Genomic DNA, 24,295 nt, shown 5'->3' with positions numbered 1-24,295 from the left:
AGCTCAGGCCTGCCATTGCAGATCCTGTGGGCAGTCTGGGACTGCCATGTCGACTTGGCAATTGCACTTACTTGCCAGTCCCTAAATCCTTCCCTTTTCTATATATTAGTCACCCCTAAGGTAGGCCCAAGGGCATGGTTTAACCTCATTCCTATTTCCCCTTGGAACACTCTTAGTCGTTCACAGCTATTTAGTGAGGATTGAGGAAGTTCTAGTTGAGGAGTTGGTAAGTGCGCATCATTCTCTGCCTGTGAAAGTTGGGACTCACATTGTGAGTATTTATCAGTTATGACAGTCAGACATTAGTATGCACCTTCAGATATCAATATGCCATCAAACATGTACCCACAACCAGGCACCTATAAATGTGATGATGCATCTAGACACAAACAGAAACTCACACATATTGTCAGACCCTCACATATACCAACAGACATAATTGCATGCCAAATGTAATCGACAAACATAATCAGACAGCACTGCAGGACATTAAACCATGTGTGCAGTCAGATACCTTGCACATCATCAAGCATGCACACACATGTTCCCATTTACACTATTATTATTGTACACCATCAGAAAGAAACACATACTCAGACACAAACAAACATGATAAGAAGATTATGCAAGTAGCGGACACATCATCACATGCTCAGATATTCGCTAATCTTAAAAATCACTCACATATCCCCACCTTCCATCCTCTTGGATACACTTCCAAATACAAATATACACCTTCACATTCTCATGAACATTATCAGACACAGTGAAATTTACTCAGCCTTTAACACATTTCAGACAACCAGAAACAAACATTGGAATAGTGTTAGACCTATCCACCTTAGGGTAGGATCCCTCCAATACTTCTGGCTTTCACCATCCGATTTTTCTGAGTATATTTTAGTTGGGATTTGGAATCTGTGTACCTTAACATTGCTAAACAGTGTGAAAGTGCTTGTGCCCACTCCCCTAAAGATGGTAAGATTGGCTTACACCCGGTTTGAATGTTTAATTTACTTACATATCCTTAGTAAAGTGGTACACCATAAAGTCAAAGCCTGTACATTAAATGCTTATAGTGGGCCTGCAGCACTTATTGTGCCAACCACTTAAGTAAGCCTTTAAACATGGCTCAGGCCTGCCACTATAGCCTGCTAGCAGTTTTGAACTGCCAATTTGACTTGGCAACATAATCCCTTTGCCAACCTAAAGCTCCTTTTTTGATAAATATGTCACCCCAATGGTTGACCTTAAACTGACGATAGGGCAATGTGTCATAGATTGTAAACCTAAGCACACGCAGATTTCAAATGGTGATTTCCAATATTAGTAATACATAAAACAGAAAGAAAACAATCCATATGTTCCCTTCTTTTTCTTTCTTCTTTTTTAATATGTCTTCTTGTTTTCAATGAGTGAACAGTTCCCAAGCCAACACGTGTTTCGTCAACTCAGTATGCTTGTACATGCCACTTGTTCACGGCTGAACAAATTCACTTCAACATATTTTAAGTGTGGGGATAATTCCAAGCCACACTACACAAGAGCTGATGCAAAGAGCAGCACATTAGACCTTTCAAGATTTTCCCCCTACGCCACAGGAGTAGTGTGGCTTGGAATTATTATTAAAATATGTTGACGTGAATTTGCTTAGCCGTGAACAAGTGTGCTTTGGTTTACAATCTATGATTTCTTGTTGTCTATGCCACATAACCTAGAAGGGCATTTGGTTCTCTCTAACTTTTGAGCACCGTCTCTAATAAGGCTGACTTGTAAAAATAATTTGTGCAATTACCTGTGGGCGCCTACTACCTATTACCTATACCATCGAGTCCAAACTAACTACGATAGGGCAAGGTGCACTGTACTTTAAAGGTTGGACATGCAGTTTTAAGTTATACATGTCCAGGTATTGAAAAACTCACCAATATGTTTTCACTAGTGTGAGGGATACCTCTCCCGTAGTATAACATTGGGTTATCTTAATACATTATTAAGTGCTAACTTTTGATTGTGAGCAGGTAGTAAAGTCATTCTTGATGTCTGGGGAAAGGCAATTTCAAGTCTTATTTATTGGTAAAGTTGGATTTCAAGTCACAATTCTGAAAATGCCACTTTTAGAATGTTGGCATTTTCCTGTTCTAACAGCAGCCTGTCCCTGGGTCACATGACTAAGTGTGAGTGTCAGATGGCTTTTGTATATTTCTCCCAGACAGCCACATAATGAAGAGACTAAGTGTGTCTGAATGTGCCATCTCAGGCATACTGAGGGTGGAGCTGTGCACAGCCCCACTTGCACATCAATAGGCTGAGCTCTGTTCAACAACAACTTACTTCCCTCTAGCCATTTTTGCCTGTACCCAGGCTGGAGCAACGGCAGGGCGGTAGGAAATTTTAGACACGTCTGTGGATCGAAGCCTCCAGAAGTTTCTCCAATTCAAAGAAGGCACCAGGCAGTAGAATGAGACCCACAGACCCACTCTTCAGTTCACTACTAGACCTGGGTAGGGCTCTCTAAGGACTGCCTACTTCAGTAGCCTGTTGTGTATTTCAGAGGGACTATGTTAAAATGGGATTCCTGGTTGACTGACGTATGCACCCAGGCCAGGTGGGAACAAACACTCTAGTTAGGGTAAGCCAGATGCACACTGAAAGATAAGCAGTGCTCACACTCTAGTAGCTTGGCACAAAGCAGTCAGTCTTATCTAAAGAGGCAATGTGCAAAATATTTGTGCAATACACTTACACGTACAACAATGAATACTACAAAAAGACTCTACGCAGGTTTAGAAATATAGATCATTATATTCTTAACAAGACTAAAATAACAAAAATCCAATGAATAGAAGTTGAGATGTGGAATTTTAAAGAAATAAATGCAGTGAAGCCCTTAGGAGCAAGTGGTGCTTAAAAGGTTATGTTAAGTCATGCTGGACGAGCACAAAATAAAAGTTATTTCCCATTTCAATGGGGCACCAGCCGGCTGGATGTCCCACTCAGGCCCCGGTTAATGAAGTACCTTTCCTGGTCGCAAGTAGCGAGACACGTCGATGTCGGGGCAGGCAGGTGCAGAATGTGTCGAACTTCTCCATGCACTTAAGAAGATACATCAGTTGTGAGGATCGGTGCCGGAGTCATGAGACATCGAGTGATGCACAGGATTCTGCCACACAGTTGAGGCAGATGGTTGATCTCACCAAGCTGCAGCAGTGCTGATCCACTGTCTCATGCGTCGATCCCAGGAGGAATAGTGATGTTTCCAAGGTGATGCACCAATTTTACTTCTGCAATTGGATCGGTGCGCCAGTTCTGCCACATGCAGACAGGAGATGTGGCGAAATCTGTGTGTAAGTATCTGGGCAACTTCGAGTTAACCAGGCGCAGGGGCAGGGGAAAAGACTCTGATATCCTGAAGTCTCAAGCAAGTGGAGACAATTTGGCGGGAATGCAGAGTCCAGCTCTCTTTCATCAGAGTCAGACAACAGCAGGCCAACAAGCAGAAAAACAGGCATTCCTGATCAGCAGTCCAGTCGAGTCTTTAAGCAGCACAGCTGTTCTTCTACCAGAACTTAGTTATAAGCCCAGTATTGTCTGATTATAAGGGGTCAGAGACCCAGTACTTATACATTTGATGTGGGGGTGACTTCGAATCAGTTCTCTGAAGTGCACAAGTATCCCTTTTAACCCAGTCCTCTCTGCCAGGCTATCTGTGGAGGGTAATCTGTCCTTTGTTTGGGGACAAAACTCACCCTTTTCAAGTGAAGTGTTAACACATTCCTTACATCTTGCCCTGGTAAGGCCATCAGAGAGCATATGCATGTAGACACACCTATCCTTCCTGTGGCGTGGCCTTCTAGAGGGACTACAGAAAGTGTAGCCGTAACCCACCCCAGACTTGTATTGGAGATAGTTTGTCAGGCGCAGAAAGCAGTAAGTACAAAGACATGTCCACTTTATAAAGTGATATTTCTAAAACGGTAATGTTAGATTCTACTTCACCAGTAAGGTGGATTGATTTTGCATTACTAAACAAAAGATATGAAACATGAAAAAGTTACAACTCTCTGATCAGGAATGAATCACAGCTTAGAAGAGCATTAAGGAAATCACAGTGCTAGCCCACTACAGGATTGGGTCTCAGAACGCATTTCGGTGTTCGTTTCTACTAGGACATGTAAATATTAAGCACACATGTCCTACTTTTTACTTACATGGCACCCTGACCTTATGGTTACTTAGTGCCTAACCGAGGGTGACATATGTAATAAAAGGTGAGTTTAAGGCTTGAAGGTAGTTTTAAGTGCCAAGTCGAACTGGTAATTAACTGCAAACACACACAGCAATGACAGGCGTGAGACAGGTTTGAAAGGCGACTTATGTGAGTGGCTCAATAAGAAGAATTTGAAGTACTTGCCCTGGGTATATGTTATACCACTTTACAAGGGGTGCACCATTGCATAACATATGCCAATAAGGTATACACAAATGGCATCATGTTTAGGGAAGAAGCACGTTTAGTTTAGCACTAGTTAGCAGTGGTGAAGGGCTCAGAGTTCTAAGGTCAACAAAAATAATCAGCGAAAACTGGACGTCAAGGCAATAAAGTCTGAGGAAAGACCACCCTAAAGATGATAGGTCTAGGAAACTCTTTTTTGCACCAAGAGGGGCTACTCTGTTGCCTGCAGCCATCTCTTTTCCCTGAATCTAGGACTTCCAGAAATGACTCCAAGGGCCAGTTACCTGGCCTCCCAATCAGAGCTTCAGGGATAAAAAAGGTTCTAATTACTGTGAACTCACACCTGGACTGAGCCTGAGTGAGCCTTGACTCTCCAAGTGGGTCACTTCAAGTTCAGTGATGCTAAAGATGTCCATATAGACCAAATTTATAAACCTAAGACTTGGAAAATTGTAGGCCAAAACGTTCTCTGATAACCAAGAGGATACAGGGACCTACATGATTGATGATCTGCAAAAGGTGCATCACCAGCAAGCTATACATGCAGCTCCTGCTGTATTCCTCTCTGCAAAAGACACACAAGTGCTGGACAGAATGCAAAACAAATCAAACCATTCACTCCCAGTCAAGAGATCTGGGTTAATTACATTGTTCCTTGGCTCAGCATGCCACCCCAGTGTAGAAACATCCATATGCAAATCAGTCTTACCCAGGTTCCTCATGGGAACATTCAAGTCTGAACTGCTAGGGCAGATTATCCCTGGACCCGAAACAAGCCTCCTAGAGCCGGCACACCATATCAGACAGGGTAGCTTGAATCCAGTGGCACAGTGAACCCAGGACCCATCTCTAGACATACCCGGTGCACTTCTAGAAAGTAAAAGACTCACAAGTGATTGACAGAATGTAGAACAAATCAAAACATTCACCACCAGTCAAGAAATACATTGTTCTTTTGCTCACCATGTCACCAAGTTGGAGATGCGGCGAGTGCAAGGTTAGTGGTTTTATTCATTTTTATTATTTTATTTGACCTATTCCGTCATCTGTCGACTTCCCCACCTGCTCCACCCCACATTTCTTCCCTTTACCGGCCACACCTGTAAGTAACAACCACACTGTATCTGACTGCAAACCATTTCTCTGGTATATAAGGTCACTGTACACTGCAACCTAATGCACTCCCTACACTTCACCTCCAGGATTGTAAAGCGGTTCTGGCCCACTTTACATGCTTACAACAAGCTTTTTTCAAATAGTGATTCTGTTTCCATTTCTAAACCCGTTTTAGAAGTCGGTAAAAAAATTACTGACCCCTAAAATGATTTTTGTATAGTGTTGTCAGCAGTTTTGTTCACACAAGCTCCAAATCGGAGCATCTACCACCAAAAAAGTGTTTTTTACATCTGCCCCATGTATCATGTATCATGTACTTTTGCGCACCAAGGAAAATTTACATAAGTTGATTTTACCTGTTGGAGTATGTTAAATTTTTCAGCTGTTTCTTGTGCCCAGGGGCGATTCCTGCTTAGGAGAGTTTGGGTGTTACCTCACTAATTATTTTGTCCCAGGGCCCATGCAGTTGTAAACAAAAATAGACAGTGTTGTATACTTACTTTACAAATTTTAAGCCCTTGGAAGTCAGCTGTCTCACCCGCAGGCGTTACCTGACATCACTTCAGTCTGCCTGCCTGCGACAGGCTTAGGAGGGTGGGGTTAGGAGTTGGACTCAGCCAGAGCAGCAATGCGCATGTCCGGTTGCCGGGTACCTTTCCCTGGCCAGCCCGACATGCTCAATCTTAAGTAAAATGAAGAATCCATGGGAATGGAAGCCGCAGCCCCCCCGTCTCCTAAGGAACGGCGAGTTTTCCTACCCAGGCCAATCCAAGCGTTCCTTTAGCAGCCCCGGGATTGGCTGCTTCAAGGTCTCTCACTCAAGGTCTCTCACCTAAAGGGAACTAGGTTCAAATATCTGTGACTTGGGCTCAACATCTTGTGATTCTGGCCAAATCACTTAATAAATCTAAAGTATGTTAATTTCTTTCATTGTGGACTATGAGAAGTCCACACAGTTTGGCTGACTGTGTCCTTCATGTGTACTGACTGGCACACTCATGTGAAGCCAGTCGTGCTCTTAATACGCCTGGTCGCATTCACGCTATAAAAACATTAAGAGTGACTCTGGACTTCAAAGAATGTTAGTGTTTATATAGCGGGAGAGCAGATTGGTGTAGACATTCAGAAACGTTTCTAAAGCTAGAATCTGCCACGCACCTCTGAGAAGCATACATGCTGCCTACCAGCAGGGCCTAGCTTCAGAAACATTTCTATCTAGAAGAAACGTTATGTTTCCTGCAGCTAGGCCCTCCCCAATATTCTTCTTAGTCCATACATTGTGGGCTACGGCATTAGAGTCCAGAACTACTGGCAGGCCAGTCCCTCCTCCCCGCCGATCCACGGCACACATGGAATCTACCCCCTCCTGGGGTCCATGGAATGGCTGCACCTCCATTGTTGTGCATACGTCTTTGTTGTTAACTGTCAGTGCTCTGCAAGCTTGCTCTTCTGCCGGGTGGGTGGGTGGTCCCCGATGCTCCTGTAATCAAGGCTGTAGTCAGAGGGGACAAAGAGAACAAACCCCCCGTGGCACAGCCTTAAATATCCTGCTAGTTTTCATTTCTTCTAAGTTTCATTTCTCAGACATCCCAATGACATCACCCCAGTCAGCCAACCCCCTTCCTTGGCCTGGGGTCCCGGAGGAGGCTCAGCCCCGTGGCGCTACTAAGGGCGCCCCTCCCCTAGGCGCGGGGGCACCTTTCATAGTATGTGCACAACGTGACATTCCCTCCTCCCCAAATTCCAGCACCTTACCCCCACTACGCCCCAGAACTCTCAGAATCAAGATATGTTGTCCACGGCGTAGCTTTTTATTCACATCAATCCAAGGAATAAACCACAGACCATTACCAAGGAAAGTATCCTTCTTGGATATATCATAATTATTCACAGCATCACACGTTAGCTGCATCAACATGTTAATGGCACTAGGGAAATTAGGTACGACATTACATTTTAACTTTAACTTGGCCATACACTAGATACAGGGTTCTCCAAACCGGTCCTGGAGGGCCGGATCCCTGCCAGATTTTGTGCATATCCCCATTTAGATAAATGTATCTATTTTAAAAATCTGGCATGGATCCGGCCCTCCAGGACTGGTTTGGAGAATGCTGCATTAGAACAACTTGGCCATACATTTGACCTTTAAACTTTAACTTTTTAACTCGGCCGTACACTAGAACTTGACCGTACATTTGAACTTGGCCGTCTAGGCCATCAATGTCCCACTTTGCTGCGCACATTGTGCCGGCAGGGCCCAACGAGCTACGGCCGACAGTTGCACTACTTGGCATCCAGGGCACCGCATAACGCACAGGCCCACCGGGGTACCTGCACACCGACAGCCTCCCTAATATTCTTCTCCGTCCATACATTATGTAAGGTAAGGTAAAACTTTATTTGCATAGTTACTTAAAACCATTGCAATGCATACAAATAATACAACCATATTAAAATGTTTCATATTTAAAAGTGCATGCTCCCTCATGAGCGTCGCAACATGAGTTTCAAGAGACGTTTCTATGTCAATACAGTTTTAATGTCCCAGGTGTTTTGGTCTTTACTGCCTGTGAAAAGATGCAGTCCACATTGAAATTTATCCAGTCACTTAGTGAAATTTCCCCCATAGAGCAATTGTCTACAAAGTGACAATCACTTTGGCATTTTTAAGCGAGCTGCTTCGAGAAATTTAACTAGCCTAGTGTTCAGTTGTGGTGATGAGGGTTCAAAGCATGCCAGGACAGCTTGTCTCCTTGTCCTGATACCTCTTTGATTGACGGGAATTTCTTAGCAGCTGTCTCCTTTCTTGACACAGCTCTGTGCAGGTGCAGATTGTGTGAATGATGTCGCCCAGATCCTTGTTGCACAGACTACAGAGAGTAAAAGCCTGCTCCCTTTTCCAAGGTGGGAGCTGCTGCGTAGTTGGTAACACTCCAAGTCTGAACTTTAAACATTTTTGTTTTAGTATTTTTGAATATCCCAGATTAAAGTAATGTTGTGGGGCTAAGTACTTATATGTGGCCAAGGTCATCCAGGCATGTGCTCTAAGCGAGAAGGTCACTGTATCCTCTAGCAAGGAGAGTGTCTTCAGCGTCTTCCGCACCGTTTTTTTGAACGCCGAATGGAGGCAGTGTGTGTCTCATAAGGGGGAGAGGCCGGTGATCGTCAAAGCCTTCTCAAGATATTGGCCAGCGGGTGATTTCGGCCTCTGTTGGATCTCTTGCCAGAGGAGGTAGTTTAATGTGTTAGGGTTTGCTGACCTAATCTTGTGCCAGCAGTTAATGAAAGCACCTTAGCTAGCCCAAGTTTGCTTTATGAGGCCAAACTCCAGACAAATTTGTGCAGGTGAAGTGTAGGTCGGGAGGCTGAACAATGTTCTATATGCTTTAACAACTGTTTTATCCAGCAGATTGCTAGCTCTCCCGCACAGTGCCTCATTGCCGTAAGTAATAGAAGGTAATATTTTGGCCCGGGCTACCATCATTGTCCAATTTATTGTGGGCTATGGCAGTAGAGTCCAGGACTACCGACAGGTCAGCCCCTCCTCCCCACCGATCCACGGCACACATGGAATCTACCCCCTCCTGGGGTCCATGGAAGGGCTGCACCTCCATTGTTGTGCATACGTCTTTGTTGTTAACTGTCAGCGCTCCGCCACAGGGTGAGAAGTTCCCTGGTGCACTCGATCTCCCTCCGCAGACGCTGACCATGGTCCACAACACCTGCCTTTTTTTATTGCCTACAGACGTATTTTATTCTTACAGAACAATCCAAATTCCTGACTAGAATAAGTGGCATAAACTGGAAAATCTACAGGATAATCTAACCTCATGCACCTTTCTTCTCCCATAAGTGGAGAACAAAGTATTTGAAACATCCGCTGAGCGCAGCATGCCGGTAGGCCCTGCCTTGCAACATCCTTTTAGCCTTTCCCAGGATCTTATCTAGACACCCTCGCCCGTTTACTGTACTATTTCCAGAACGTTTCGCACATTTAATGTGACATCCGGTGTGTCCCACCCGGACACCCTTACCCGTCAATAAACGGATGTACCGGAAAATAGGCAAGATAAATTTACCATATGTCTATGTCCTCCAACATCAATGGAGAACATACCTGTTGAAACGTCCGCAGAGCGCAGCATGCCGGTAGGCCCTGCCTAGCAGCAGCCTTCTGTCAAAGCCCAGCTCACTGAGTTTCTGTTCAGTTCTGATGGAAGTTGAAGACAGTCCGACCCCACCCTGAAACTGCTTGTTCCAGCACACTAGATTTAAAACAGTGCACTAAGAACCAGAAGCTCAAGGGAAGGGGGGAAGTGGATAAAATAAAAAAAGAGAGACAACACCGTTCTTGCATTTCCACTGTAGAAGAGCTGCTAAAATCTGCGGCCCTCTCTGACTTCGGTAGAAACTGGTGCCTAATGAAACATAAACAAAAAACAGATAAGTGACACCTATCCCTAAATGTGTTCCAGACTAAACCTTAATCTTATTAGAAATTCTCTTCTAAAAGTACCTCTTGGATCCTGGTCTCAAGCTTCCAGGTTTGGAATGTGTTACTGTTCTGGGATGTGCTTTCTATTACTGTAAAACATATGTAAAATCAAACGAATATCCTTATCAGAATTACCAACGTCTAACATTCAATTTATTATAACTAAAGCCTAAATTCTTAATAGCAAACTCACTTTTCACTAATTTCCCGACTTTTTATAAAACAAATACTGTACTTTTACATCAAAATACAGCAGGTTTTTTGTGCAAGTCCTTGATTTACTGTTTGCCTTGCTGTCAATGGTTTCCTCTGTTCGATTCTTTAAAAAGTTCCATGTAAAACAATGTTTATTGCACAAAGTTCCACAAAGTATTCCTGTAACAAAGGGTTTGAACCACAAAGTTCGTGGGAGATATCTTGTTCCAAATTGTCTTTACATGAATCCAGAAATCGCCGATAAAGTTCTTTCGGGTAATAAAAGGTTTTGCACTTACTTGTTGCTGAAAAGGGATACTGATCAGTCAAACCTTGACCTCTCTCTCTTCTGCAGGTCGATTGCAGTGGACAGAAGAGGGGCTGAGGCAAGAAGTAGCCGGAAACTAGAAGAAGGAAGAGCCAGAAGCTGCGCCCGTTGAAGCCAATGAAGGTCTGGAGAGAGCAGGAGTGCCAGCGCCCAAGCATCTGTTCTCAGGTAAGTGGGAGGTAGACGAGCACAAGCACTGGGTGAAGCTCAGGGGCTGCCTTTTATAGACAGGGCTGGGTGTGGTTCGAAGAGCTGGGTGTGGTTCTCACAAGCAGGTGTGCAGAGCTTCAGTTATTATGCTAATGAGTTGAAGTAACACATGGCCTAGGGAGGAGTGTTCTGAATAAGCCTTGGTAAAAGCAAGGGCCAATGTTTTCTAAATAAGCCTCGGTAAAAGCAAGGTCCAATGTGCAAACAAGACAGCAATGTCCAAACTTGTGAATACATTGAGCAACATACTCAGAAGTGTACTGCTGACAGCTGATTTGCGCATCGCTCGCTTTGCTGGCATTGTCATTTGTAATATTGTTTGTGCTTGTTTGTAATATCGTAGCGCTGTATTGCTTTAGCATTTCTCTAATTGCCTGCATTGTCATTAGGAGCTGCCTGGTACGATCGTGCAACTACATTGTATTGCACTGATCGCATTGCTTTGTGAGTCATTTGTGCCCGATTGTGCCTCTGCCCATATCTTTGAGACACCACAGACTGTGCCCCAATCTTGCCCTGTTTCACTTTTGCTTTGCAGCCATTTTGTTGTTGTTGTGCCTCATAGCCTGTCTCTCCACCCCGCTTCCGCCTCCCAGCTGTTCCTCCCTCCCACAGATAGTTGTAGTTCGTCCCATCTGTTCCTGCGCTGTGACCCTCCTGACTCGCTCAGAAGCAGTCGCTCCCCACGCTCCCTGGCTCTTGGTATCTTAGCGCTATCACGCTCACTCTGTTCATTACTGCTGACAGCTGATTTGCGCATTGCTCGCTTTGCTGGCATTGTCATTTGTAATATTGTTTGTGCTTGTTTGTAATATCGTAGCGCTGTATTGCTTTAGCATTGCTCTCATTGCCTGCATTGTCATTAGGAGCTGCCTGGTACGATTGTGGAACTACATTGTATTGCACCGATCGCATTGCTTTGTGAGTCATTTGTGCCCGATTGTGCCTCTGCCCATATCTTTGAGACACCACAGACTGTGCCCCAATCATGCCCTGTTTCACTTTTCCTTTGCAGCCATTTTGTTGTTGTTGTGCCTCATAGCCCGTCTCTCCACCCCGCTCCCGCCTCCCAGCTGCTCCTCCCTCGCCCCGCCCCCCTCCACTATCCACATATGACAAAGATATTTGAGTGCAGCGTTCACTCGCAGCGAACGCGCCCCATGCACGCCAAAGGTGCGCCAAAGGTAAGACCGTCTACGCCCGTCCGTGCCTGGACCGCGCCCAGCGCCAGACCCCCTGCCCCCGTAAAACCCACTCCACCCGCATAACGTATGATGCCGCAACCCTCTCTGCACTTAACCCGGCCGACTCTCAAACTGCTACCAAGCCGCCCCAGGACACACCCATGGACCCTTCACCTGCCACTCCTGCAAGTTCGACTGCATCAGGTCCCACACCAAATCCACAAACTCCAAACTGAGTTCTGACACTAACCACCTAGAGTGCATCCTGCTCAACACCCGCTCGGTCCACAGACACGCCACTGAACTTTGGAACCTACTCGACACCACTTCGCCGGATGTCGCCTTTCTCACAGAAACCTGGATGAACGCCTCATCAGCGCCCGACATCGCCATAGCCATCCCAGATGGCTACAAGATCATCCGAAAGGACCGCATCAACCAAACAGGAGGCGGCATCGCCAACGTACATAAGAACACCATCCACATCACGACCAGTTCCGACGATAACCTAGCAGACGCCGAACACCTTCACTTCCAGATCCACACCGACCCCAAGACCGCACTCAGAGGCACCCTTCATCGGACCCAAACCAAGCAGCCACCAACCTCACACAATGGATCACCCACAGCGCTGACGAATTAGCACCCTTGAAAAACCCTTGAAAAACCACCAAATCAAGCAAAGTAGCAAAAAAGCCCCCTGGTTCAATGATGACCTCAAGAAGATCTGTCGCACCCTCGAAAAAGCCTGGCGAAAAAACCCAACCACTGACAACCTGGCCACATTCAAGAACGCCACCCGCAAACACCACCAACTGATCCGATCCACTAAGAAATCAGCATTCAAGGATTGACTCGACAACAACGCCCACAACAGCAAAGAACTATTCAACATTGTCAAAGAGTTTACCAACCCCACCGCCGGCACCAATGACATCACTCCATCCCAAGACCTTTGCGACTCTCTAGCCTCGTTCTTCCACAACAAAATCGCTGACTTACATAACAGCTTCGGCGACCAGTCCACCCCACCCACTTCCGAACTAAAACCCCCCTCCAACAACCTTTGCGCCTGGAACCCAATCACCAATGAAGACACCATCCGCCTGATGAACTCCATCCACTCAGGATCGCCAACTGACCCATGTCCCCACCACATCTTCAACAAAGTAGACTCCATTATCGCACCCCATCTCCGAGACGTCATCAACTGCTCCCTCAACTCCGCTACCTTCCCGGAAAGCTGGAAACATGCCGAACTCAGCGCCCTCCTGAAGAAACCCACAGCAGACCCCACTGAACTTAAGAACTACCACCCCATTTGGCTCCTCCCATTCCCTGCCAAAGTCATTGAGAAAGCCGTCAACAGTCAGCTAGCTACCTTCCTCAAATCCAACAAATCCCTCGACCCTTCACAATCCCGCTTCCGAGCCAAACACTGCACCGAGACCGCCCTCATCGCAGCTACATACAACATTCGAGCTATACTGGACAACGGGGAAACAACTGCCCTCATCCTACTTGACCTCTCCGCGGCCTTCGACACAGTCTGTCATGGCACTCTTATACAACGCCTCAGCAATGTCGGAATTCAAGGAAAAGCATTGGACTGGATCATCTCGTTCCTCGCCGGAAGAACCCAGAGAGTCCGCCTCCCCCTTTTAGATCAGTGGCCACCGAAGTCATCTGCGGCATACCAAAAGGATCATCACTCAGTCCCACCCTCTTCAACGTATACATGAGTCCCTGCGCATCCAGCGCGCCAACACAACCTCAACATCATCTCCTACGCAGACGACACCCAGCTGATCCTCTCCCTCACCAAAGACCCAAACACCACCAAAACCAACCTACACGAAGGGATGAAAGAAGTAGCCGAATGGATGAAGAACAGCCATTTAAAACTGAACTCGGACAAAACGGAAGTCTTCATCTTAGGACCATCCCCCTCCACCTGGGACGACTCATGGTGGTCACCGGCCTTGGGAAACGCACCCAAACCAACGGACCACGCACGTAACCTGGGCTTCATCCGCGACTCCTCCCTCTCAATGACCAGACAAGTCAACGCTGTCTCATCATCATGCTTCAACATCTTACGTATGCTCAAAAAAATCTTCAGTTGGATCCCCACTAATACAAGAAAGACGGTCACCCATGCACTGGTCACAAGCCGACTGGACTACGGAAACACCCTTTACGCTGGAACCACAACCAAACTACAGAAAAAACTCCAACGCATCCAAAACGCTTCAGCCAGACTCATCCTAGACATCCCCGGCCAAGCTCACATTTCCGGACCCCTGAAAGACCTCCACTGGCTCCCCGTCAACAAGAGAATAACATTCCGTCTCCTCACCCACGCACACAAAGCCCTCTACGACCTAGTACCCGAATACCTCCACACGCGCCTGTCCTTTTACACCCCCACCCGCCATCTTCGATCGTCCAATCTAGCCCTCGCCGCAATTCCACGCATCCAAAGATCCACCATGGGGGGAAGATCCTTCTCCTACTTAGTGCCCAAGACCTAGAATTCTCTCCCCACCCACCTCTGCCTTACAAAGAACCACCTCTCCTTCAGAAAACAACTAAAAACTTGGATATTCTTTAAGTAAAGCCCCCCCTCCCTCAAGCGCCTTGAGACCCTCTGGGTGAGTAGTGCGCTATACAAATTTTAAACTTGAACTTGAACTTTACTGTGCACAAACCCTAACAGTCCCCCCCTCAAAGGCCCTCCTACTGGATGGGGTTTCCCTGGATTTTTTAGATAAAACTGTCTAATCAACCATGGGGCATGTACATTGGATGCTGGTTCCCATGAATTCTCAGTTTCGTCATATCCTTTCCACTCTACTCAATAAAACAGACGTCCATGAATTCTTTTTGTGTCTTTTATGCTTTTCACTTCATATTCGAGATTTCCCTCAATTGGTATGGGTGGAGGTGGTGGTTTGGGTCGGGTATTTGCTTAAGCAAGGACACATGGAATGTAGTATGTACTGGGTATTCTTTTGGTAAGTCCAATTTTACTGTTACCGGGTTTACTATGGCAGTTATACTAAAGGGTCCAATGAAACGTGGTTGTAGCTTTCGGGATCCCTCTATATTTAGGTTCTTTGTGGAGAGCCATATTTTGTCATCGATTTTATACCTTGGGGCCTAGGATCTGTGTTTGTCTACTTGTCTTTTCATGCTTTCTTTGTACTTTAATAAATGTTTCCTGGCCTTGTCTTGTATGTCACCTAATCTCGTTAGTCTATCTGTTACTGTATGCAACATTGAATCTTCTAATAAAATGGGTATAGCTCTCGAATGATACCCCTGCATGAAATAAAATGGTGAGCAAAGTAGAGCTGCATGCTCAGTATTAATATAAACAAACTCCGCTACAGGGAGAGCTTCCAACCATTCACTAGAATAATCAGCCAATAAGCAACGTATCGTTTGAAGTAAGGTTTGGTTCAGTCGTTCAGTTTATGCATCTGTTTCTGGATGGAAAGCAGTTGATAATGCCACATCTATTTTCAGTTTGCACATAATTTTTTCCAAAATCTAGAGTTGAACTGGCTACCTCGGTCTGACACCACTTTTCTTGGCAAACCATGTAAAGGCACAATTTTTCTTATAAAAATATCGGCAAATTCTGCCGCAGTTGGCAATTTTCGTAATGGTACAAAATGTGCCATTTTAGACAAAAAATCCACTATCACTAATACTGTTGTGAAGGATTTTACTGGTGGTAAACCTACAATAAAGTCTACACTCACAGTGTGCCAAGGTTGTTTGGGTGATGGCATTGGTATTAACAAACCGTCAGGGGCCTTATGAGAAGATTTATGTCTTGCACAAACTGGACAGGTAGTGACAAATTGCTTAATGTCCTTACTCATATTGTCCCACCAAACGTGTTTTCGCACATTTTCCAGGGTTTTTACCCAGCCAGGATGACCTGCCAACGGTGAGGCGTGATGCCATATTATCACCTGTGTTTGTAATTCTGTGGTGGGGACTAACAGCATGTTGCCATGATACAATAAACCTCGTTGTATTGAGTTATGGGAATCCTTTAACCAACCTTGAGGTGCCATTTGCATGTGTGCATTATATAGATCTGTGATGAAATCCTTCTGTTGTACTGGTGCCAAAAGTTTTTGGGGAAGAATAATGGGTTCTCAAATTTTGTCTTGTTTCATGTCTGAGGTATGTCCATATCTAGATAACACATCAGATTGAATTTGCTGTGCACCTGGTCTATAGGTTATAACGAAGTCAAATGTGCTAAAAAAATGTAACCAGCGCATCTGACGTGGAGTTAATGCTTTTAGTGATCCAAAGAACTGTAGGTTCTTAGGGTCAGAAAAGATGGTAATAGGGTACTTGGCTCCCATTAAATGGTGCCTCCATTCAGAAAAGGCTACTTTGATAGCTAATAGTTCTCTTTCAGCCACAGTGTAATTTGTTCAGCTGGTAATAACTTTTTGGAATAGAAGGCTTTAGGATGTAATTGGCCATCTATTATTATTATTATTATTATTATTATTATTGGGTTTTGTAGAGCGCGTAGTCACCCGTAAGTATCCCAGAGCTAAGATCCTAACAAGCTAGAGGGTAACAGGGGAAGTGAAAAGGAAGAAGTAAGGGGAAAAAGAGGCTCAGGGGAACAGGTGAGTTTTCAGCCGCTTCCTGAATCGGAGATAGTCTGGTTCCGTCCTAAGATCACGGGGAAGGGAATCTCGTTGAGAGAGAACTCCTCCTAAAGCTACTTGTGAAGCATCCGCTTCAACAAAAAACGGCAAGTCAGGATCAGGATGTTTCAGAATTGGGGCTGAAGTGAACTTTTGTTTCAGGAGTTGAAAGGTGTGAGCCGCCTCATCAGACGAAAGAAACCGTTGCCATTTCCGCAACAAGGTGCTTATTGGGGCCGCAATGTCTGCAAAATGAGAAATAAACCCCCTCTAAAAATTTCTTAACATCCTTCACAGATGATGGTTCTAGCCAGTCAGTAATAGCACTAATTTTCTTTTCATCCATAATTATTCCTTGAGGTGACAGGCAGTATCCTAAAAAGTCCACTTTGCTGACATTAAAAGGACATTTTTCTAATTTAGCAAAGAGATGATTTTCTTTTAACTTTGATAATACTGCACGAACATGTTGGGTATGTTCTTTCGCGTGCTTAGAGTAAATGAGGATGCCGTCTTTGTATACTATGACACAAATGTCCGGGAATTCGTGTAGGACCTCATTTATAAAGAATTGAAAGGCCGCAGGGGCATTACACAACCCAAAGGGCATTACTGTGTACTCAAATAGACCAAACTTTGTCTTGAAAGCTGTCTTCCACTCATCCCCCTCTTTTATTCAGACCAGGTGGTAAGCTCCCCGCAGATCTAGTTTAGTGTAAACAGTAGAATGTCTTAATTGATCCAACAACACAGATATTAGAGGAAGAGGATATTTATTTTTTACTGTAGCATTATTTAGTCCTCTATAGTGATACATGCGCGCAGAGATTTATCCGGCTTCAGGATAAAAAAAAGTGGAGATGACATGTCGGATGAACCCAGACTGTAGTAGGTCGTCTAGGTAGGTTCTTAAATATTTGGTCTCTTCGTCAGTCAAAGCATATACTCTGTTATTAGGTAAAGGTTCCCCTGGGTTGATATCTATACGGCAGTCATGTGACCGATGTGGGGGTACCACACTAGCCTTCACTGGATCAAAAACGTCTTTAAAGTCAGAATATTCAGGAGGGAGACTTGGTTCGTCTTGTGTAACACTAGCACAGTGTATTACTGAGCTCAGTTCTGTACCTGCTTCTTGATAGTAATTGGTTTTACAGAATGAGGAATCCAAAGTAACTGTTCTGTTCAACCAATCAATTTTTGGGTTATGAGTTGTTAACCAGGGTACCCCGAGAATCAAGCCAAAATTAGGGGTATCTATCAGATCAAAGCTAATCATCTCTGTGTGCCCGTTTTGACAGACCATGACAAGGGGACTTGTTTGTTTTGTGATTATTCCGGAGGTCAATTCTGAGCCATCCACTGCACATACTGCTTCTGGACAAGGCGTTAGGCAAATAGTGTAGTGTAGTTCCTATTTTCCCAATGGGCTATGTGCATTGGAATAACATAAACAGCAGTGTAGACGTAGGACTGAGGTCATCTAGGTCTCTGCTGACTATGTTAAACCTAATTTAGGTTTGCGCCAGCTAGCTCAGAGGTCACTGGAAACTTTCTTGAATGAGGTAGGGAGGGACAAGCTCCCCTGGCTCAGACAAGAAGGGATTCAGTTTCCGACAACCGCATAAACATGACAACTTTGCTACCTCAGAATAAGAGTATATCTCTAGAGTCGTGTGAAAACAATAGACGGCTATTTCACTCAGTCAGCAGTGCATACTTAGTTTCACCAGAGTGCAGAGAAATAGAGAGACAGGCGTTTTCAATAAAAAAGTGTTATTTATTGAGCAGTCTTCTTTCTCATACAAGAGAAGTGAATTGCCACAATTGCAATACTTAAAGTAAAGTAAAGTGCGTACAATAAAAGTAGTATTATGAAATAATACTGTAAAAGCATTGATATGGTTTCTTAGCCAAATGATACTTTAAAATGGATAAAATATATGCATACATAAATACATTGACTAAAATACTCAAATGGTGCTTCTAACTAAGCCTACCCGGTGTACCTGACCTAAGCCTAATACTTGGGAAGGGATGAGTAAGTAGCAGCTTTAAGTTAAGTTGGTTAAGATAATTTTGCCAAGAATCTGCATCAAGAATTCTCTTTAAGGGTTTAGTCAGCTCCGTACCTTGGTAATAGAATGTGGGAGGTCTGGTATCTCTTTCCTCAGGACTCGATATTCCAGCAACCCGCAAGGGTAGGCTGGAAACACCGGAGCTGGATTTTCTCGGCTGGAGAAAAAGACAGCCTCTTTCTCTCAGTGCGTCAAACAGGAGGGGCGGCTTCCGTGGGCACTCGCATCAGCTGGGATCTCTGGAAAGTAGGTGGCCGCTCTGCTCCAAACCACTGTGTATTTGCTTAAGGCAACTGTTGGTATTTTATACCTGAAAGGTGCCGGGTTTGACGTAAGGTTGGACATAAGACGTCACCAAGAACTAACAGTTCTTGCTGAACTTCAGGAGTTCTTGTTCAAATCAAAACAAAAGCAGGGGGGTTTCCCGGGCTGCTGGAGGCTTGGTTTGTTTAAAGAACGTGTTGTGCTTTCTAGGAGTCGATAGGAATAGCTGTGCTGTGCTTTGGATTTTGCTTTGGATTGCATGGGCTATTACTGAATATGAATCTGATTCTTATGACTTTATCAGGATTTTATTGATTATAACCTCACAAGGGCATAAATCAGGGAATATAGAATTAGGGTCCTAGATATGAACACGTCACCCACTCCACGGATTGATGTCCATCATTACTAAAAACTAAGCAATAGTAAACATTCAATGATGCATGTGTTTTTTTCCGACTCACCCCAAAATACATATTTCGCATTTGAAATGGTATAAGGTAAGTAAGCGAAAAATGAGTGTTCGTACTGTACGCTTTTCAAGCTGTGTCATCATTCAGATAAAAGCATATATATATCAGCTGAATGAATTGCAAAAATCACACATGAAATGGCTCTAAATACAGAAAAGAAGGTCGAGACCATTTCATCACATATTTATACAAATTGCTGTATATGTGCTAGAGGCTGAGGTAAGATATTGTCTCCAGTATCCTAAAATAGAAGCTCTGTTCTCTAAGAATAGTTCTACTTTAAGCAGAGTACCGTGTGCCAAAAAAAAGGGTAAATATTTTGAAAATATGGGCAAAAATAATTTCGCTTTCAGGGGAAAAGTTCCAAATATTTTCTGTAGCTTTGTTTATCAAAAACTGAAGGCCGAATTCAGAGTTCAGGGAACGCTGTGCTCATTGTTTTTTTAAGAGTTATTCTCGTTGGTTGGAGAGAACATTATTTCAGACAGACCTGCAAAAAATTGGTATACTACATCAGGTGAAAGTTCGACCAAGTATGAAAATGCTGCAACTGTGCAGTTCTCTGCGTGTGGGCTATCATCGATAGTTGGATCAGCAATGCTCACAGAAGGATGTACCTGTTCGGTGTTGCTTTCCTCTCTTACCTCACCGCCACATACTCGTAGTGGTGAAGTCTCAACGAATGCCGTCATCAGAATCGGTAGCCGCTGGGGACAACACGATGCATGAGTCGTTACCGGACCTAGCAAAGTATCGATATCCATTAGTACTGCTGCTTGTAGTGTAAGACAGATGTCCAACATGCATTCTCCTCCACATAGCAGACATCGAAGCACAGGTATGATGCAATCTTGCCAGATTGGACTGAATGAAAGAAACCAGGTTGCACTTGGATCTCTTAGCCGGGCCAATCCGAGGACCTTAGTGATACGGTCTCGGTATCGTATTGCTAGGATCATTTCTTCCATCATTGCTAGAGTCTTGCCTGTGGATTGGCTTGCCATATCGGAGCAGAAGTAGCAAAAATAAAACTCCTGCCACGAGTCCCAAGATTAAGGGTAGGCCGCCGAAGACAGAATGGACAAAATTCGGGAAGATGCCCAGAACTCTTTCAAAGGGTGCTAACAGTCCCGAAAAAATTGTCTTAAATACATGTGCGATACCACTGGTATCAGACATGTTTAAGATTTGGCTCAACACTTCTACGAAATGTATGGGGCAATTTGTTGATAAAAGGGTATGTATCTCTGCTGCTGTCCTTGCAACTTGCTGATCATATGTTTCTTTTGATGACGTTAGAGGCACAGTTGTTTGTAAAAGAATAGACTTCATTCTGCTTAAAGTATCAATTCGAATAGAAGAGATATTCAACCGAGGCATAACGCAGCCCCCATATCTGGATTGCTGTGTGGATACAATACTTGCATACAGCAAATGGCCCTGGAAGTTACAGTTGTCAGATAGGCTTTTCCTGGCAGCATGCCACAACAGCTGTGGTCACTTATTAAAATGTAACTACCGTTTAAAAGTGGTCTAAAAAATGGCTCTATCCATTTTGCAGGCGTGCCATGCAGGTGACATGAAAGGTTGTTTGAAGACCCTTCGCAGGCTCCATGCAAATTAATTCCTTGACACAGAAGTGTACCGCTTAGTGATTTTTTACAATTTTCACCACTAAGAAGTACCTCTCTGTTTCCTTCACTATAACATCTGTGTGGATAAGGTAATTCCCAAGTTGATTTGATGTATTCTTTACCCAACCTTTCATACTAGCCTGCTTGTATATACTCTGGACAGTAATTAAACTGGAAAGTTGTTATCGGAATTGTAATCGTTCCATGTATTATCCATTCAATGACAGATCTCTCTGACATTGTCAATGGTAATCTCTCGCGTTTTTCAATGCTCAGAATCGTATAGTCTGCTCCTTTTTGTGCCAAACTGATTTGTTTTGTCAGTAAGGTTAAAGATACCGAATAATGACGTTGTGTTGATTAAACGCCATGGTACGTAGCCTGAACGCAGATTTTGCAACGTCCAGCCAAGCTGTACAATAGAACCTAATTGAGACTGACCATGTTGTAACATTAGTAAGTCCTGTTCTATTATATCAAAGGCAGATGACACAATGCTGTTCAGTGAATATATTCTGGAAGACAGAGTCGTTGACCCATTGTCCACAACAGAAAGTGATTTTTCCAAATTTGTAGGATCAATTTCTCTCATTTTTTCTGCTGTCTCAATTTGCTTTACTTTCCATGCTCCGTTGTATGCAGCGTATATACCGGCCGCTATGAAACGTTTTTGACGCTGTTTGCGTGGTCCCATTATGAAATCACGCAAGTCAGCACCGTCTTTAAGTAAGTCAAGTGTTGCTTAATTTCAGCCAGTGTGGATTTCTGTAGCCACTCAAGGCATAGTTTCCCTACACTGTATGTTGTAACTATCCCTGGATGTTGTCTCTGGGAATATCTAGGATCTGGTCTGGTCATTTTGAACCCCTGTGTTTTGTTCAGGAATCTATCTTGACTAAGTGTGAGCGGAAAATCCGTTACGCTCGCGGATTTTGCGGATTTTAGGGAAATCCGCAATCCGCGAATTTTGCGGATTTCCCGCAAAATCCGCAACAAAAAATCCGCGAACGTAACGGGTTCAAAAGTTGAACCCCCACTCATGCAACTATTTTACAATGGTGCCAGCAAGCTGCCAGCGCCGTTGTAAAATAGTTACAAAGTTAGCTTGCACAGGAACCACTAGATAAAACGAAGCAGGTGCTGCTTTATTTTATCTAAGTGCTTCCTGTGCAAGCTAACTTTGTAACTATTTTACAACGGCGCTGGCAGCTTGCTGGGGCCATTGTAAAATAGTTGCATGGCTGGGCACAGGTCTGCAGCTCACTCAAGGGACCCCTGCGCCCTTCGGGGCGATTGCGTAGTAACACACACATGGTGGCTCGAACTAGTTGATGCTCAAATTCAGTGACTCATTCATTAGCCCAAAAACAATCGAGCGTCGTCAAGGCTGGACAGGTGTGCCTTCTTCCCAAATCTACCGTGGAAAATCAGCTGTGATGCTGGATAGGCTTTGCATCCTCGACTTTCACGAGCGCAATGCCCGTGCTGTTCCTGTGAGCAGGAGCTTCTTTCTCTTCATCTACTGAACTGATCTTTCTCTGACCTTTTATTTACACAAGAGGCACATACCCTACTGGGCACATTGTGTTCGCACGGGTTTATGCAAGTTCGCACGCGTTTTGTACAATTTCGCAATTTGCGAAATTGTACAAAACCCTCGCGAACTGGCAGAAACCTGTGCGAACATAAAAAAAAAAATCCGCAAATTCGCGGGAATTCGCGGATTTTGAGGATTGCGAGTTCGCAAATCCGCAAAATTTGCGAACGCGAGATTCGCAAAATTCACCCATACTTAATCTTGACAGTTATTCGTGTCTATTGGCCAGATCATCCACTTTTTCCAATCAGTATGTGTTGGTGTAAAATATTAGAAACATCTATCTCCACATCAGTAGTGCTTTCACTATCAGGCATGGGTTTCGGAATAGACGGTGTATTCAAGTCTTTTATCTTAGCGAGGCCAAGACAAGTAGTTTGTTGAATTGTGTAATTCAAGAATATCATTTGTTCTGGGATCATGCAGGCCCTAAACAGTGCTTCTGGGCCTTGTACTTGCCAATCTTTAGAACCCCAGATTGTTTTTGTTTCAATGGTGTTTTTCCAAAATTCGAAACCTAATGTTGACATTTTGTCATAAAATTTTTATGAGTAAATCAATTTAGTATTTGTCAACATTGTTTTCATTCCTGTTCTATTTAACCTTTTAAAATAAAACGTTCTTGGATCACTGTTATTAAACCCTGAGAAGTATTGGAATTTCTCAAAAAATGTTTTCAAACTGCCTTTTGGTGGAGTTGGACAGTGTTCCCACTGGTTTAAATATGAAACATTTCTAGGCTGAGCAGTTTTATGCAAATAGTGATCCCCATAATGGTTATAGCAGTATAGCTCTTCATAATTGGAAGAACCCTGCAAGTAATCTTGTTCTGTAAATTTGGCTGACATTACTAAATTTGACATCATATTATTAATGTTTTCAAAGTCCCAGTCATCAGAGAAGGTACTAGGTGTCAAAAAATCACTTAATGAAATCTTGAGCTGGTGAGGATACTTCAAGACCTCGACCGGGCCAAGAATGTCATAATCAGTTCTGTCCCAAGCTACCCCACCGGGCTGTGATGGTTACTGATGACAGTTCTCTTTTCTCGATGTGAGAGGATGTGTGTGGCTTTAGGACCAAGTTGATGTTCTGACTTGCTGCTTCCATTGTACTATATTTTACCTGAATGAATTTTCCCAAACATAGAACCATGATGAGCCAAAGCAGGAGGAAGAGTACACCTAACACAATCCAAAATTCAAACCATGGTGAAATTAGATATGTTTCTTTTAGTTGTTGAGAAAGTTAAATTATTTTGTTTTTAAAAGTTATTGTAGGAGGCATTTCTTCATGCTCGCTTGGGTCTTCAGAGAAGTTGTCGAAATTGATGAAGTAGCCTGATGCAGTCTGTCAATTGTTGGAATGCTTCCGGATTTTCATTTGCTTTTGCATTTTTCTTTGTTTCATTAGAATACTCTGAGGCTACATCATTGTAGATTGGTGTTTCTTGACGAACTGTTACTTTTTGGGTTTCAAGAGGCACAAGTTCCATGGCATTATTGCATAGTCCTTTTTTATTCATTGCAGATTTATCGATTTTGATTAGTCTCTCAGCATGAGCCTCTTGGATT

The sequence above is a fragment of the Lissotriton vulgaris genome, chromosome 7 (genome assembly GCF_964263255.1).
Source record: "Lissotriton vulgaris chromosome 7, aLisVul1.2, whole genome shotgun sequence".
Classification (NCBI taxonomy): domain Eukaryota; kingdom Metazoa; phylum Chordata; class Amphibia; order Caudata; family Salamandridae; genus Lissotriton; species Lissotriton vulgaris.
The sequence above is the reverse complement of the archived record's forward strand: the minus strand, read 5'-3'. Positions refer to the sequence as shown.